The sequence below is a fragment of the Schistocerca piceifrons genome, chromosome X (genome assembly GCF_021461385.2).
Source record: "Schistocerca piceifrons isolate TAMUIC-IGC-003096 chromosome X, iqSchPice1.1, whole genome shotgun sequence".
In the NCBI taxonomy this organism is placed as follows: domain Eukaryota; kingdom Metazoa; phylum Arthropoda; class Insecta; order Orthoptera; family Acrididae; genus Schistocerca; species Schistocerca piceifrons.
In genome coordinates, this window is record NC_060149.1 from 21,076,657 (window position 1) to 21,094,974 (window position 18,318).

The window sequence follows — 18,318 nt, forward strand, 5'->3', positions numbered from 1 at the left end:
AGCAAAGGCACTTGTGTTGGTCATCTGCTGCCATAGTCCATTAATGCCAAATTTCACCACACTGTCCTAATGGATACTTCCACTGTATACCTCACAGTGATTTTTGTAGTTATTTAATGTAGCGTTGCTTGTTTGTTAGCAATGACAACTCGAAGCAAACATGGCTGCTCTTGGTCATTAAGTGAAGGTTGTTGGTCACACCGTTGTCCATGGTGAGAGGTAATGCCTGAAATTTGGTATTCTCAGTGCTCTCTTGACACTGTTGATCACAGAATATTGAATTTCCTAACCATTTACAAAATGGAATGTCCCATGTGTCTAACTCCAATAACCATTTTGCATTCAAAGTCTGTTAATTCCCACTCTGTGACCACAATCACATCAGAAACCTTTTCACATGAATCATCTGAGTATAAATGACAGCTCTGTCAATGCACTGCCCTTTTATACATTATGTACTACTGCCATCTGTACATCTGCATATCACTGTCCCATAACTTTTGTCACCTCAATGTATGTACACTTTGATGTTTTGGATATAAGTATACTTGGTAGAAGATGGAACTTTGATTATGAAGATGTACTTGGTTTTCCCTACACACGTATACTGCTCTTCTAATATTTGTACCAGGAATAAATCTGCCCTTCAGACCTCAATGTTAAACAGTATTGGATCAGTATTGGATCAAGCCCAGAAAAAAAGCTGTCAGACTGATATGTAATGTACCACCTAGAACTCACTGTAGAGAATTATTTATTACACTTAGTATTATGACCTTGCCATGTATATACATATTTCAATGTCTCTTGTACATTAAAAAGAACTTGTGTAGTTTTGATCTGAACTCTGATGAACATAGTTATAACACACGACACTGTAATGATGTAAGGAAAGACTACTGCTTATATACCATAACTCTAAACAGCTTCAAACACACATCTGTAAAGCTATTTAATAAACTACCAGAGTCAGTTAAGAGTCTGGAGCTGAAAAAATTTAAGGTATTTGTAGGAACTTTATTAATTCAAAATTGTTTTTATACAATGGCAGATTTCTGTGAGCATAATTTCTAACATAGATTAATTATTTGTGTATTTATTGTCATTGTTGTTTGTACACTTATTGACGTTGCTTATACAAGCTTTATGTCCCTGTAAATGTTTTGTTTTTGGGCAATAAAAATCAATTAATCAATCATGAATAGTCTCATTGTATTTGTCTTGATAAGCCATGTATTTTCAAATCTTTTGAATAACATACTAAGATAATTAATTATTTACATTGAGATTACTTTAAGTTTAATACATACTGGGTGGATTCTGCATGCATACCTTGAGCACACAGCTACTTATGAGTGGAAGATTAATTTAGCTATGTTGAGCATAGTGATACGCTGTGAATATTATTCATTACACTGCATTATGGTGCTTTGATCATGCAAGGGAAGAGATGCTGCTATGTTTGTTGTTCAGATCATTCGGTTTTGTATTGTCATGTAAGATGCTCAATGAATAGATACATATACAGATAAAGAATGATGATCAACACTGAAAGTACTTTACATTTTATTTATGAGTTATGGTTTATGCAATTAACACACAGGAGAGACATTGGCAATAGATTTGTGAACTATGCTGCTGTACTTTGGGATATGTACCACTATGCTCTGGTGAACATTCAGCTGGGCATCCGTGGGTCCGATGGAGCTTGTGCAAGGTACCATGGTGTCCAAGGAGTATCACACACTGGTTGCAGACCATGTACCTCCCTTCATGACAATCATGTTTCCCGATGGCAGTGGCATTTTTCAGCAACATAATGTACCATGTTAAAGGCCAGAAGTGTGGTGGAGTGATGCGAGGAACACAATAGCAATTTCCAGTTGATGTGCTGCTCCCCCCCCCTCAACTTGTCAGATCTGAATGTGGCATTATAGCTCATCGACCCCCAACTGGAATTAGGTGATGTGTCTGTGCAGATGTGGTGCCAACTCCCTCCAGCAACCTACCAAGACCTCATTGCTTCCATGCCACAATGAGTTGCAGCCATTATCCATGTGAAAGGACATACCAGCTATTAGGTAGGTGGCCATATATGTATTGAATTAGTAGTCAATGTTTGTATTGGAATTTGAATTAGCACAACTGTTATGAACACTATTGATTTATATTATTTACTATGAAAAAATGAATTTATCATGTTTAATTAATTTCTCAAAACATTTCTTCACTATTTCAATATTGCATTTTCATTATAGTCAAGGAGAATTTGAAAAAATGGGCAAATTCATGCGTAACAAAAGGGATAAAAATCTCTAGCCAAAAAAAGTACTACCTGAAGAACTATCTGAAACAGCATGGGGTGGATAACAGTCAAGAACATACTGTAAGTCTCACTGTTCTATCTATAAAAAAGTCATTCAGCAAGCAAAAAATTATGCAGTTATAAATTAATAACAGAATCAAAAAATAAAATGAAAGGCATTTGGAAAGTTGTGAAAAATGAAACCAACAACAAGCAACATCCTATATACAAAAATTTGAAACTGAATCTAAATGATGAGTTGACATCATAACTAGAAAAAATCGTAAATGCTTTTAATGGCTATTTCAGTACCATAGCTGAAACCTGATAAAGGATAACTGCCATAGAGCCAGTGCTCAACACCCAACACATGAAAGTGTCAATGATTCTCCAAAAAGCCTCAAACACTGAAGAACTCACAGTTTCAAAAAGACTAAGGAATAAATACTTCAATGACAGTGACAACATACCAGATTTTATTGTAAAGAATTGTGGGGAATACACTGTAGAATCATTAACTGTTATAATTAATGAATCATTTAGTAATGTACTTTTCCCTGACATCCTAAAGGTCGCTAAAGCTACCCCACTTTACAAAAAGGGATGAGAAAATGATGTAGCTAATTACAGCCCAATAGCACAACTCAGCACATTTTCAAAAATATTTGAGACATTGTTTTACACCAGATTAGACAGTTTTTTAACAGATTCTCTGTAATATCAGAGCACCAGTACAGATTTAGAAAAGCTAAAACAATGACACAGCAGCGTATGAATATCTCAACGCAACCTTACAATCTTTAAATAAAAGAAATTACTACTGGTATTTGTTTAGATGTGTCTATAGCTTTTGATGTTACTGACCACACCATACTCCTTAGAACTTTAGCTAACAAAGGTGGGAGAGGAACTACAAACCAATGGTTAGAATCATATCTAAGAAACGGAGTGCAAAAAGTTGAAATGAAATTTGAAAAAAAAAGAATGCTAATTTTCACCAGTGTACTGTGCACTCCTCTGAGAAAGTGCTGGTTGGATATGGTGTTCCACAAGGCTCAATCCTGGGACCCATACTGTTTCTGTTATATATTGACCACATTATCACAAAGCTTACTTCAGGGCATGCTACGCTACTTGGAGATGACACACGTATTCTGGTAACAGGTGCAGACAAAGCTGACCAAGATCAAAAAATTAAACCACTTATGTCATTACTGAACGAATGGTTCAATGAGCACAATCTCATTATAATTATGCCAAAAACAATCTTTAGCCACAGTGTAAATGAATTAGGTCTTGTGTGATACTGTCATGCCATTGGTAAAAATGTAACTGTTGACACACACACAAGACAGCTACACTCCACATCAAAATGACCACTAGATACTAGATGTGCAGTCAGCTATTGGGAGAACGGCAATCAGACAAAGCGCCTACATTCAATTGCCGCTGGCATTTGGGAACACACACAGTTTGGTGCAATGTTGCACATGTTCCTCAAAATGCCAGTAGTACCAGCACATGACCTACTGTACATCAGGTGATGGTGCAGGCGAGTGGGACACAGCCCTGCTGCGGGAGTGTCTCGTGTATCTTGGCCAACTGCAATCTCCATGGATACTACAACGTGCAACCAGCCGGCTAATCTGTTGCATCAGTTGATCAACCTTTGCCGTTAATGCATTGCACTCAGCTTGCGCTACTGTGGTGGCTGTACTCATGCACTGTGTGGCTGATAGCATAATAGGCACTGGTGAGACGGCATCCAGCACCTTGTTGGTCAATTCTGCCATGACGACTAACAACATCTCCGACTTTGTCACAGTAATCACCTTGATAGATGGAGATAAGCGACTGCTCAAGATGGTACACAGCAGGTGACTGGGCATGATAACAGTGTCAATTTCACTTCTAAGATGTCGCAGATAGTATGATGGTCTTCAATCTCCAATATCTTCTTGATTACTACCTGATGGATGTGCTCTTCTTGTGATGCAGTACACAGCAGATCAGTTCCATCTTCAACTGTTCATATACATTCCCTTCAGGTGGTGCGACGATGATATTTTGCACATCTGCTCCATATTGCTGCTCCAATTGGCTCACCACCAACGCAAATTTAGTTGCATCTTTGGTAATGCCTGAATAAAAATAATTTGCCTCTACTTGGGCAAACCATAGTACTGGATTTTGTGGCCAGAATGGTGACACTTGCCCAGCTGATTACTGACACTGACGATGAGTACACCGTGCTATTTTAGGACTTTCCAGCATTAAAAAATCTACCGGGTATAGCAGAGGATGTCAAACACAACACTGTGCACTATATTAAGACAACTGAGGGGTGCTGAACTCCTGCCGATCACAACGACTGGCAGAGGAGTCCCTGATACCTCTGCTCCATGACTCCAACAACACGTTGAGCGCCACTTGCGTGTATAGTGTACTAGATTAAGCCAAGGCCTACACACAGGTCTGGTGGCTGATGAAGATACACTGAAGACAGCCATTATTAGGCCATTTGGCTTATTTGAAAGTAAATTTGCGAATCTGAGTCTACAAATTGCAGCGCAAACGTGGCAAAAGTTTGTCGATTCAATGTTGGGAGGCTGGTCGTTCTGTTTCGCTTACCTCAATGACGTTTTGCTCTTCTCAGCCTCACCAGAAGAACATCGCCTGCATCTCATCAAGATTTTTCATTGACTAAGTGAGTACAGAATTGTGCTGAATGTGGTGAAGTGTATCTTTGGACAGTCACAAGTTGATTTCCTAGGCCACCACATTACTCCTTCAGGCTCGCTACCCTTGCTGGACAAAATAGAGGCTATCTGCCAGCTGCCCCGGCCGGACACATGTAAGGAGTTAAAATGCTACCTAGGCACGCTGAACTTCTATTGGCGGCATCTGCCGCATGCAGCTGAAGTTAGAGAGAGCCACTGACAGCCATGCTGGTGTACCTGAAGGCTGAAGGCAATTCGACAATTACCTGGATGGACGACATGATCGCAGCTTTTGGGAGAACAAAATAAGTGATAGTGGATGTGCATCCTGAGCCGAATGCACTGTTGGCTGTGGTTTTAGATGCAAGCCAGACATCGGTACGCATCGTGCTTCAACCACACATTCATGAGGCCTGGCACCTGCTAGCTTTCTTTTCAAAAAAGCTCACAACCTCACAAAAAAAAAATGGAGTGCATACAACCACAAACTGCTGGCAATATATGAGGCTGTCCAAATACTTTCAACCACATATCGAGGCACACACCTTCACAATATTTACAGACAACAAGCCACTGACATTCACCTTCCGCCAAAATAATCTGAACTGCTTGCCGAGGCAACACAATCAACTGCTATACGTTGCCCAGTTCACCACAGATGTTCAACACATTTCTGGGATCGACAACATCATGGTGCACAGTCTCTCTTGCATCGGCAGTGTCTCTACACTGGACTGCATGGCATTCACAGAAGCATAGAGGTCAGACCAAGAGCTGCAATACCTTTTACATGATACACAGGCTCCATTACAACTACAGCCTGTATACATTCCTGGCGCTGGTGTGCAACTGTATTGTGATGTGTCCACAGCCAAACCACATCCATACCTGCCTATGAACTTCCGATGGCAAGCGTTCGAATCCCTACACAGTCTGAGCAACCCAGGTACATGATATACACTCTGTCTGGTTCTAGATTGCTCTGTGTGGTCAGGAGCAAAGAAGGATTTTGGAGAGTGGACGAAGTGTTGTCTCCAGTGCCAATGAAGTAAAGTCGGCAGACACCTACATGCACCAGTAGGTAATTTCCCTGACGTCACAGTGTGGTTCACACATGTTCACATTGACATCATCGGACCAGGGCTGCCTTCAGACGGTGAATGCTACCTGCTCACCATCATAGACAGATTCACTCATTGGCTAGAAGCAGTACCAATTTGTCTCATTGGATATCGCGGTTTGGCTGCCCACTCCATGTTACAACTGACAGAGGCAGACAATTCAAGTCAGAATTGTTAACAAAACGGTCAGTACTTCACAGCGTGAACCATCTCTGGACAACCAGCTACTACCTGGCAAGCAATGGAATGGTGGAACAATAGCAATGCACCCTAAAAGCAGCCCTGATGTGCCATGCAACTGAGTGGACTGAGGGTTTACCAATTGCCTTACACTGACTTCAAAAACAAATACAGACCCAACCTGGGCGATTCCTCAGCTGATCTAGTGTATGGGGAAGCTCTGAGACTACCCTGTGATTTCATAGAAGCAGCTCCAAGACGAGAAGAGGATCCTTCTACGCTTGTTAGGTGTCTCAGAGGATACATCCAGAAGATATGCACCCCACAGCCATTCAGGCATGGCACTGGCCCACTGTTCATGCATAAGGACATCAGCTCGTGCTCTCATGTGATGCTACATAGCAACAGCATAAAACTGGCGGCTCGCCAGCAACTCTACATTGGTCCACATCAGGTTGGCAGCACAGGAGACCGCACACTGCACAGTCTCCTGAATGGGAAACGTACCACTGTCACTTTTGACAGAGTCAAACCACCCTCTGTTTTCCATGAGCTAGCCCCAGCAAATAGACAACTGCTGCCTCACCCACTGCCTGTTCCAGCGCCAACCCAAGCAACAGAATAACAGAAATGACCCAGTCACCCGCACTAACTATGCCAGCATCTCCCACCTACATATTGTGTGTGTGTGTGTGTGTGTGTGTGTGTGTGTGTGTGTGTGTGTGTGTGTGTGACAGATACCGTGCCAGTCTTCGGTCTCCAATTTCTTCTTGAGTTAATACCTGATGGATGTGCTCTTCTTGTAATGCAGATAGGTGGTGGATCAATTCTGTCTTCAACTATCCGTATGCGATCCCTTCAGGCGCTGCGACCCCTAACACAAATTAGACAGCTACACTGTGTCACAAAATGCCCATCAGCTGATAGGAGAATGGGAATCGGATGAATTGCCTATGTTCAATTGCCACTGGAATTTGGGAACATGCACGGTATTGTTAAGATAAGTAAATAAATTAGAGAAATTAGAAACTAAATGAAAAACTTGGTTTAGTTTAGAGAGTTACATACTGGTAAACAGCGGGCAGAACAGCAGAGCAGAAGAGACAATGACCGTGAAGTCAGCAAGTTCCACATAAGCGGACGCTGTCGATTCAGCCATCAGGCCATCGCCCGACCAGCTCACGTGTTTCTCAGTTGTCACATGTGAGCAAAGGCCCCGCCTACATTCCAAGACCCAATGACCGATGTTAAGAAGATTCTTCGAGAAGCTTTTCAACGTGACAGAAGAGGCAATGACCGTGAAGTTGTTCACCTCCAGTAAACTGAAGTGAATAAATAAGCGAGACGCAGTGGGCCCCACAGACGAAGGAAGAAGAGAAGAGTAGCAGTTGTTTTCAGTCAGTTTCGGTGCTGAAGACCGTCATGCAAGAAGAGACTACATCATACACAGACGCACCAAGTCCGTCGCTGTAATGGAATAGCAAGCAGCAGCCTCGGCGCGAGAAGACAGAAGTTAAAAGGTATTTGAAGTCTGATTTTTACATACCCGGGTGACTCATGAGGACAGGAAGGAGACGGTCTCACATCAGCAGTCACCTGTGAGCTGGGATGAAGATCTGACAGCCGAAGACTGGCAAGCGGGAGTCCGTTGTTTGAGTCCGGGACACTGGCCTTCCCCCGCAGCGCCGCTCCACCGGCCGACGCACAACACACTCGGCCGCTTAGAGAAGAGAAACACTGGGATGCCACATCCAAGGTATCACCATCCAATGCACGACTTCGCTCGCAATAATTAAAAGGGCCACGCGTAATCTGACGCCGTGGCTGCCGCAGTAGAAGGCTTCGCAAATGACACAGCTGCCATTCTCCGAGCCAGAACATCGAGTAAGGAAACTGTTGTACGAAACTTGCAATAAAAGTGATTTTATGTAAAAATGCTTTTTCGTTCTACCTCATATCTGAGCCAAGGAAGAACCCACCCTGCCCACATGTTGTTAAGACAGAAAAATTAATTTATTTAGGATTTTCACCCTGACTTAATGTTTTAGAATTAAATGCCCATTGCAGTAATGCTCATCCTGACAACTGACTAGCATCAAAAGAAAAAACTCAGTTTCATTTAGTGACAGAAGTGTTACATTTAGTATCAGAACTGTTACATTTGGTGTCAGAGAAAAACCCTTGGCTCAATATGAGGTGTGAATGACAGTCACTAAAGGTCCATAGTTAGTATTGTTTAATGTGTGAAAGGATAGATATTTGCATACCAGTCGTAATATTTTCTTTATTTAGAAGTGTATTCTCTCTCATAATTTTTAGAGTTTGTCGAAAATATTTAAACATCTTTTTAATTCAGTGTAGTGAGATTGTGTAACTAATAGTTAGTAAAATGATGACACGAAATCGTACAAAGTCAGAGTCAGCACCACAAGCAGTTTCTACTGAGGAAGCTATTCAGAGCTTAGTTAATCAGATAGCACAGCTTAAAAATGATAATAATAATAGCCGATATTTTGTGTAACATGCAAACTATATTCAAGGTTAGTGGAATAACGAAACTGGGGGCCCCTTTGCGCGAAATTTTAAAAGACTGTGAACATTCTTTGAAGCTTGGAAGCAACTGTCTAATAATAGGAGGTGCTAATGATGTTTATAGGAATGAGGGCAAACTCGCCACAAGAGCTCTAAGAAGTAAATTACAGAAAATTACAGATGTTAACTTCTTCATTGCCAGTATCCCACAAAGACATGATCTTATAGAAGAATCCTGTGTCAACAAAGAAATCACAGTTACGAATAGGAAATTTGAGAAAATCTGCCGAAGCCTCCCAAATGCCACATATGTGGACGTACCATCCGCAGAGAGAAGTCATTTTACAAGGCATGGGATTCACAGAAATAAACTCGGAAAATCATTCATTAGTCGAGAAATCCTTAATGCAGTGAAGGCAGTTAAGGACAAGAATAGCACGACCATACCACTTCCACCACCAAACACAGCAACTGAAAATTTCCAACAAGAAAATGAAACTGAATCACTGACAACAGGTCCAGCACTAGAATCTCCACTTTCGTCAAAAACAGCTGAGATAAATGAGTCAACTAGGACAGAAGTTTCTAAAGCAGCTTCAGCAGAAGCAGCTACATACTACGCAACTGCACCATTAACAAGAAAAAAAACGCCTGATGTGCCAACTGCCAATGACCTTTCATCGGTATTGGCCGCTCCTCAGTCTTCAACAGTGAAAGACTTTTCACCAGCTTCACCATCATCAGCAGTAACAGAAGCAAACAGAAGAAGCACAAGAACCAGGAAACTTTCAACTCTGCAGGATTTTTGGTACCCGGCCTCAGTTACAAGACTAACATAAGGCAGATACCTTCAGATACACCAACTTCCAAGTCAAACCGGCAACAGACTCACCTCCACTGTCATCAACAGAAGAATAACCACGCCACCAGCTCATCTGAAGTATTTTTTAGCATCAGGTCTAAAGGGAAAGGCGCCACCAAGATAAGTGAAAACAAATGCCTAACAGTGTTTCACCAAAATATTCAAGCCATAAAGAACAAAGCACAACAGCTAGAAGTAGAATTGGAAAAATTTGATAGCCAAATTTTGTGTATCACTGAACACTGGTGCAAAGGGAAGCAAATTGAAAACATTGCATTAGCCTCATTTGACCTTGCATGTTATTATAGCAGAATCTCAATGAATGGTCGAGGTTCATGTATCTATGTAAAAAAAGGTATGTCATTTAAAGTAAGATATGATCTTTTAGATCTAGGTGAGGACAAACATTTCGAACTTGCCGCTGTTGAAATAATAGGACCTGGCATAGCAAAAAAATTAGTCATATTTTGTGTGTACTGCTCTCCTAGTGGAGACATTGATATATTCTTCTCAAAACTGAATCAAAGCTTAGACAAGGTTTCTGGACCAAAAGCAAATGTAATTATCTGTGGTGACTTAAACATTAATATGATGAAGCCTGATAAGGCTAGCAACATATATGTGAATATTCTAAGCTATTATGGAATATCCTCCCTTGTTAATTGTCCAACTAGAATAACGAAAGAATCCTCCTCATCTATAGATCATGTAGCTACAGATATTGATAGTAAAAAATGTCATATTGTTGTCCAAAACCTGGGCCTAGCAGACCACCTCTGCCAGATCTTAAAAACTAACATTCATGTAGAAACTCCTCCTAAACTTTGTACATACAAAAGAATGTTTTCCAAGTCAGCCCTGCATCAGTTTAAATCCCAGCTAGAATATGAAGATTGGAGGGAAGTCTACGCAGAAACCAACGCAAATCAGAAATTTATCAAGTTCATGTCAATTTTTAAACTCAGATTTGAAGAGATGTTTCCCAAAACTCTTTATCAAATTAAAACTACAAAGAGAAATCAGTGGGTGACTACAGGTATCAAAAAATCCTCAGAAACTCTTAGATATCTCAACTCCATAACCCAGAATTTCTGCAATCCTACAAAAAGTACAGGAAAATATACAGAAAGGTGTTGCTAGCCGCAAAAAAACTTTCAAACAACAAAATATTACTTGAAGCTGAAAACAAGAGCAAAGCAGCCTGGAACATCGTCAAACAGGAAACATCTAACTCTGCTAAAAAGGACCTCAATTCACATATTAAAAACAAAGATGTACCAGTAGGTAACCCTAAAGAATTTGCTGATTTTGTAAACTCATATTTCAGTAGTATTGCAAAAAAATTACAGCAGAAATTTCCAGATACGTATGATTTACTTACTCAGAACCAGCCAACAAACTCAATGGTGCTCTTGCCAACTACAGAAAGGGAAGTGGCACTAGTAGTACACCAACGAAAAAATAAAACTTCAGTAGGACTTGATGAAATCCCAGTGTGCGTAATTAAAGATTGTATAGACTCCATAAAGGGCCCATTAACAGACATAATTAATGAATCTTTCGAATCTGGATACTTTCTGGAGTACCTAAAACAAGCAAAAGTTATACCTATCCTTAAAAACGGAGATGTGGAAAATGTAGAGAACTACAGGCCGATCTCTATACTGTCTATTATTTCTAAAATAATAGAAATACTAGTCAAAAAGAGACAGCTAAATTACCTGAATAAATATAATCTTCTTTCCAATGACCAATTTGGTTTTAGGCCCGGAAAAGGCACACACTATGCTATAGCACAGTTCACTAAAGTAATTTTAGAAGCACTGGACAAAGGTGAATATGTAAGTGGTATCTTTTTAGACTTGTCCAAGGCCTTTGATACAGTTGACCACAAAATCTTACTTCATAAATTAGGGCAAATAGGAATAAGAGGTGTGACAAAGAAGTGGTTCAAATCATACTTGGAAAACAGAGTTCAACGAGTTGAGACATCACAAGTTTCAAACAATTCCCTTATAAAACACCTGTCTGACCCAGAAAATGTGAATATAGGCGTCCCACAGGAAAGTGTATTAGGCCCAATATTGTTTCTGATATACATTAACGACTTCCCACAAAGTATCAGACATGGCGAAAAAATACTTTTTGCTGATGATAGCAACATTGTAATAACAGGTGAAAATCCAACACAACTGTCAGAAAGAGCAAACGAGGCCCTCAATGATGTCCACAACTGGTCATTAAAAAATAAAGTAACCCTAAATGTAAAGAAAACTAACTATATTAACTTCCAATTGAACAAAAAACACAATGCCACTAGAATAAAAGTTAATAATAATGAATTAGAATGTGTAACAAGTACCAAATTCATAGGGATGAATGTAGACAGCCAACTGAAATGGACAAACCATGTCAACATTTTGGCAAAGAAATTATCCACAGCATGCTATGCTCTTAGAATCCTTGCACCGGTATGCAATAATACCTGTCTTAAAATAACATATTACGGATATCTACACTCAGTCCTCAGCTATGGGATCATGTTTTGGGGAACAAGTGCCAGTAACATACAAACTGTGTTCAAAGTACAAAAAAGAGCCATAAGGATAATAACAAATAGCAACAACAGGGCCCACTGTCTAGAATTATTTAGAAAGCTAGGAATTTTAACTGTTTCTTGTGAGTATATCTTTCAGAACATAATGTTCATTAAGAAAAATCTCAACATGTACAACACAAACAGCCTAATTCATGACCATGAAACAAGAGCTTGTCACCACATCCACCTAGACAGAAAGAACAAGGCAAAGACGCAAAAAAGTATATTTTACAATGGGATAAAACTGTACAGCAAATTACCACAAGAAATTAAAGAAATAAATGAGCCCTTCACTTTCAGACAAAAGCTTAAAACCTTTTTAGTAAGTAAAAGTAGTTATACTGTAAAAGAATATTTAACGTAGATGTAGATTATTAGCAACATATGACATTATCACCAAAATATTATGTAATTATAAATATGTGTATGACTAGTTATAAAAACTACACAAAATATGAGAAACCTGTTTAATTGTAAATGTAAATGTATGCTCATGTGTTGTAATCTGAGGACATCCATACAATATTTATTGTTCCACGGATGAATAAATAAATAAATAAATATTTAAACAGTTGAGTGAGGTCAGGCAAACCAGTTCAATCCCTCCCACCCTAGATTCCTCAGCAGCAGCCTTGGTAACTCCTTTTTCAGGTAAACCTGGCGAGGACATAACAGCCTTTTTTGATGATTTAGTAGCAGCTGCAAAGTTAGGATCATGGTCAGATGAACAGCTCTTATAAATGACAAAGTTAAGATTGATAGGAGAGGCTAAAGCACACATATTATACCATGAAGAATTACGGAATGCTCCAACATTTGAGGAATTGAAGAAAGGATTACTTAAACGTTTTCAAAAACAGAAAAGCTGTAGATTTTATAGGGAAAATTTAAACACTATCACTCAGAGGCAAAACGAGTCATTAGAAAGCTTTGTAGATAGGATTAGAAAAGTTAATATTAACATCTATCAGTTGACAACTAGTGATGAAGCAAATAAAGTTATTTTACAAGAGGCAGAAGATAGAGCTCTGGATACACTTTTACGAGGGTTACCTCCTGAAACGTCCCGTCGTGTCAGGGCAGAGTTTCCCAAAAATTTAGTGGAAGCTGTATCTGTGGTGACAGCTTTCGAAGAAATAGACATTGCCACCAGATACAAGGAGAAGCGAAATGTATTTTCAACAGGAGTACGATGTTTTAGTTGCGATCGACAGGGACATATAGCAAAAAACTGCAGACAACCTCAATGCACTAATTGCCAAAGAATAGGTCTCACATTCAAGGAATGTAGGTCTAAGAAAGTTTTTGGAAATAGAACTCAGTTAAACTCCAACGAGAATGTCGGAGCCGCCGCCAGGCATTCCCAATAAAATTTCATCCCATTAAGGCGAATGTGAAGGTGGAATGCTGGTTATCTGCTGCCATACAGGATAAAGAGGCAAGGATACTGGTGGATACAGGCGCAAACGTATCAATAGTGAGTAATGAACGCATTGGAGAAAAGAAATATGACCCTCCAAGGTACAGATTGAGTGGGGTAGGAGGAGGTACAGTGAAGTCATTAGGATGTACATCATTGATTTTCTATATTCACGGTGTACAATTTCAAGAAGATGTAGAAGTGGTAACAAAGGTAACTGACGGGTACGACACGATCCTAGGGTTGGATTTCCTGAATAAACAACACACTAAAATCGACCTCAGACAGCAAACTGTAGAACTTAGCGGAATAGTGTTTCAGCTAGGTGACACTGCTGCAAAGGGCTCGCTGCCGCAAGATTTCCCCAATCGGAAGGCGAAATCAGCTACACTGCGTGCAACGTCCTTGAAGGTTGATTCACGGGATAAGATACCATTTGGCTCAGGAAAACTTTTCTGGATGACCGTTGACCCCGATGTACCTACAGATACAATATGTCTAATAGAGCCATTAGAGGAAAATGAGGAATTAGATGGATCACATTGTTTTGTACGTAGAAGTGTTGTACGGGTTCAATACGTTGAGGGAGAAAGAAAAGTACCGGTACATATTGACAATTTCGGAGTGGAGGACAAAGAGTTGCATATGAGAATATTAGTAGCTACAGTCAGTACTTTTGAAGAAGAAGATTTCATTTGGTCGGATATTGATGATGGTCAGAAACCAGACACCTATAAAACCGCATTACGCCAGAAGATTGAGCATTTGAAAGGAAATGACAGAGACACGATAGAAGCAGTTTTAGTTGAGCTCCAAGATTTATTTAATGCAGAAGGTCCACTGCCAGCAACAGATATCACACAGCATAGGATTGCAACAGGAAATAGCCCCCCAGTTTATAGGAAGCCTTATAGAGTTCCGCATCACTTACAGCCAGTACTGGATGAATTTTTAGAACAGCATCTAAAAGATGGAATTATAGAATATTCTGATTAGCCTTATAATTCAAATATTGTAATTATTCCAAAGAAGTCTCCCGACAGTACGAAACGATATAGATTTTGTTGTGACTACAGACACCTTAACAAACAAACTATCTCAGATGTTTATCCTCTTCCAAACATTACAGATATCATTGACAGTTTGGGTAACAGTAAATACTTTTCAACAATCGATTTACATAGCGGATATCATCAATTGGAAGTTGCCCTGAAGATAGGTATAAAACAGCATTTTCTACCCCTTGAGGCCACTGGCAATTTAAAAGAATGCCTTTCGGTTTGAAAAATGCACCAGCAACTTTTCAAAGACTACTCGATGGAGCATTGCGAGGACTCAAAACTCGGCAATGTTGTGTATATCTAGATGATATTATCGTATTCTCCAAAGACATTAATGAACATGCTGTGCGTCTGCGTAATGTTTTTCAGAGACTTATAAAAGCTAAATTAACATTAAATATGGAAAAATATCGTTTTGCATTGACAGAGGTTACATACCTAGGGCACGTCATTAGTGAAAAAGGAATTAAAACAGATCCTCGATTAATTTCGGCAGTTAAGGACTTCCCAACACCACAACGCGTTAAGGAAGTACAAAGTTTCATTGGTCTCACATCGTATTACCAAAAATATGTTCAAAATTTTGCTGAAATTGCCCGACCCTTGGCCCAATTATTGAAAAAGGGTGCAAAATTTCATTGGTCTGAGTATTGTGAATCAGCATTTCAAACCCTTAAAGATAAGTTAACACACAGCCCAGTATTAGCCTACCCAGATTATAATAAAGAATTTATTTTATCCTGCGACGCAAGTGGTCATTCAGTAGGAGTTGTTTTGGGTCAGAATATTAATGGCGCGGAACACCCCATAGCCTACGCTTCGAGACAACTAACAACGGCAGAAAGAAATTATTCCACAACGGAGAAAGAATTGTTAAGCGTTATTTATCGTATCAAATACTTTAAATGCTACTTGTATGGTAGGAAATTCAAGGTTATTACAGACCACAAAGCTTTAAAATGGTTGCTTGGATTAAAGGATCCATCTAGTCATCTCGCCCGTTGGGCCCTATGTCTTTCCGAAATGGATTTCGAAGTTATCCATAAACCAGGCAAAAAACACACGAATGCTGATTGCCTAAGTTGGAAAATAGCACTTTTGGAAGCAACAGGCCGAGATACTGAGTACTGGAGAAAGGTACAAGATGAGGATACAGAATGCAAAAAATACACAACTCAAAACCAATTTTGCTTTGAAGATGGTGTATTATGCCGTAAAACAAAACTTGGACCGTGAATTGTTGTTCCCCAACACCTTAGACAAGAAATAATGGCAGAGGCCCATGATCATATCCTTGCAGGACACGGTGGACAACAGACAACCGAAAGACTTGTAGCAGAGCGATTTTGGTGGCAAACCAGAAAGCAGGATGTTGCGCAGTACGTTCGTAATTGCATTGCGTGCGCACAACGAGCTGAACTTTCTTGTTCAAAAATACCCTTACAGAGGCTCCCCGAGGCTTCTTGTACATTTCAAATCTGCGGAGTGGATCTCTACGGGCCATTTCATGAAACACCTGCTGGTAATAAGTATGTTCTTACAATTATAGATCACTTTTCACGCTATCTAGCTATGGTGAGTCTCCCAGAGCAGCAAGCAAATACAGATGCCCAAGCTTTAGTTAACAACTGGATACTTAAATTTGGCGTACCTGAAGCTATTATCACAGATCAGGGATTTAATTTTATGTCTGAATTAATGAAACAGCTATGCCACTTACTAAAAATACGTAAATTATGCACAACTCCATTACACCCTCAGTGCAACGGGCGCACAGAAAGAGTTCATCGGACAATTGGCAAGATGCTTAGTTATTATATTAACAAACAACATTCTAATTGGGATATGTATTTAGCAATAATCGTGTCAGTATACCATGCCAAAACGCATAAAGCAACTGGCATGTCACCTTATGAAGAAGTCTATGGGAGTAAAATGCTGTCCCCCTTTCATGTAATCAGGCAGAAAAACGGAAAAGTCGGTGAAACGGTAAAAGATTTCAGTCGAATGATGTGGTTGTATGGAAAAAGGTTCAAAAATCTAATACAAAGGCTTTGGAATGACCGGAAAGATTAGGTAATGCCTAAGCTAAATATCCAAATTACAAAATCGGTCAGTGGGCGATGCTGTCAACCCCATACATTGCGAAAGGAAAAACGAAGAAATTTGTAACAAACTACAGAGGTCCTTATCAAATTATTGATATCACGTCACCAGTCAATGTTAAACTGCAACTGCCCACCCGAACTACTATTGTCCATGCAAGTCATTTAAAACCTTTTAAGAGCGCTCCAGATGTAATTCCTTCAACAATAGTGTCTGCTTTTCCGAAGGGTGGAGGAAGTACCCAAAAAGGAAAAAGAGTGGCCACGCCAGCACAACATACAGACATGGCACCATTCAATCTTCTACCAAGGGTGCGATTGTAATAGTTGAATCATAGTAGACTGTGGATAGTGTACAAATGTAAATAATTAATACATTATAATGGTTTTTTTTTTAAGTTGAACGTAGAAACTTGTAGATCTTGTAGTTAACAATGTATTCCTTCTTTTCTTTGTTTTTGTTTTTACTAGGTTGGTAGGTTCATAACCATGTTGTTTGCATTTTCAGAAAAGGCCATGCAAGCATTTCCTACACAAAACCTCTCCTACCTCAATGACTCCCTTGACAGTTCTCTTCTGAAGTCATTACATATGTTCATAAACTGAGAGCAAGGCAAAACTGATGCCAATGTTATGATGCAACATGTCTTAAAATTAAAAAGTGAACACAAAACTAAAATTATAATGCTAGGAACAGGTATATCTGGAACCTTTGTGTTGGTGTTTCTGCTTTGTACAGTTACCTTTTATTTAAGGCAAAAAATAAGCCAAATCGTAATATGACACTTCATCAAATCCCTGTTAACAGGATACCACACTCTTAACTGGTGTACTTCAGTGGTTATTTGTGAGCATTAGCAATCTGTTACAAGATGGCCGCCGAGTAAGTAACGCTAGAAACCATTTCCGGAAAGCTAAGTGATTTAGACAGGAATATAATTTAGTTTAACGCTGACAACAAATGAAATACGTGCGTTAGTGTATCGTTTAGTCTTGTCGTTAAAGGTTTGACTTTTCTTTGCGTATTTTTTCAGAAAACACGAAAAGATCGTAACTTCGCGAAGTCGCGCTTAGGCTTAAATTTTGTAAACGTGTTTGTTTCTTGTTTCAAGGTAATTTAACTAGTTTCTCGGTAACAAATAAGTAAACTACCGTAAATAGCGTATAACTTCATTGTTTTAATACAGATTTCAGAAAAACAGCGTAACTTTATATCAGAAACTCGCCTATATACATTTGTTTATAGGCCTAATTCTCGTAACGTTTTTGGAGAATCAAAGTTAAAGTATCTCGTTTAATTGCCCTTTTTTCATTCCATCGAGTGAAATATATAATAAATAGCGTATACCTTCGTTGTTTTAATACAGATCTCAGAAAAACAGCGGAATTTTAAATCAGAAACTTGCTTGTATA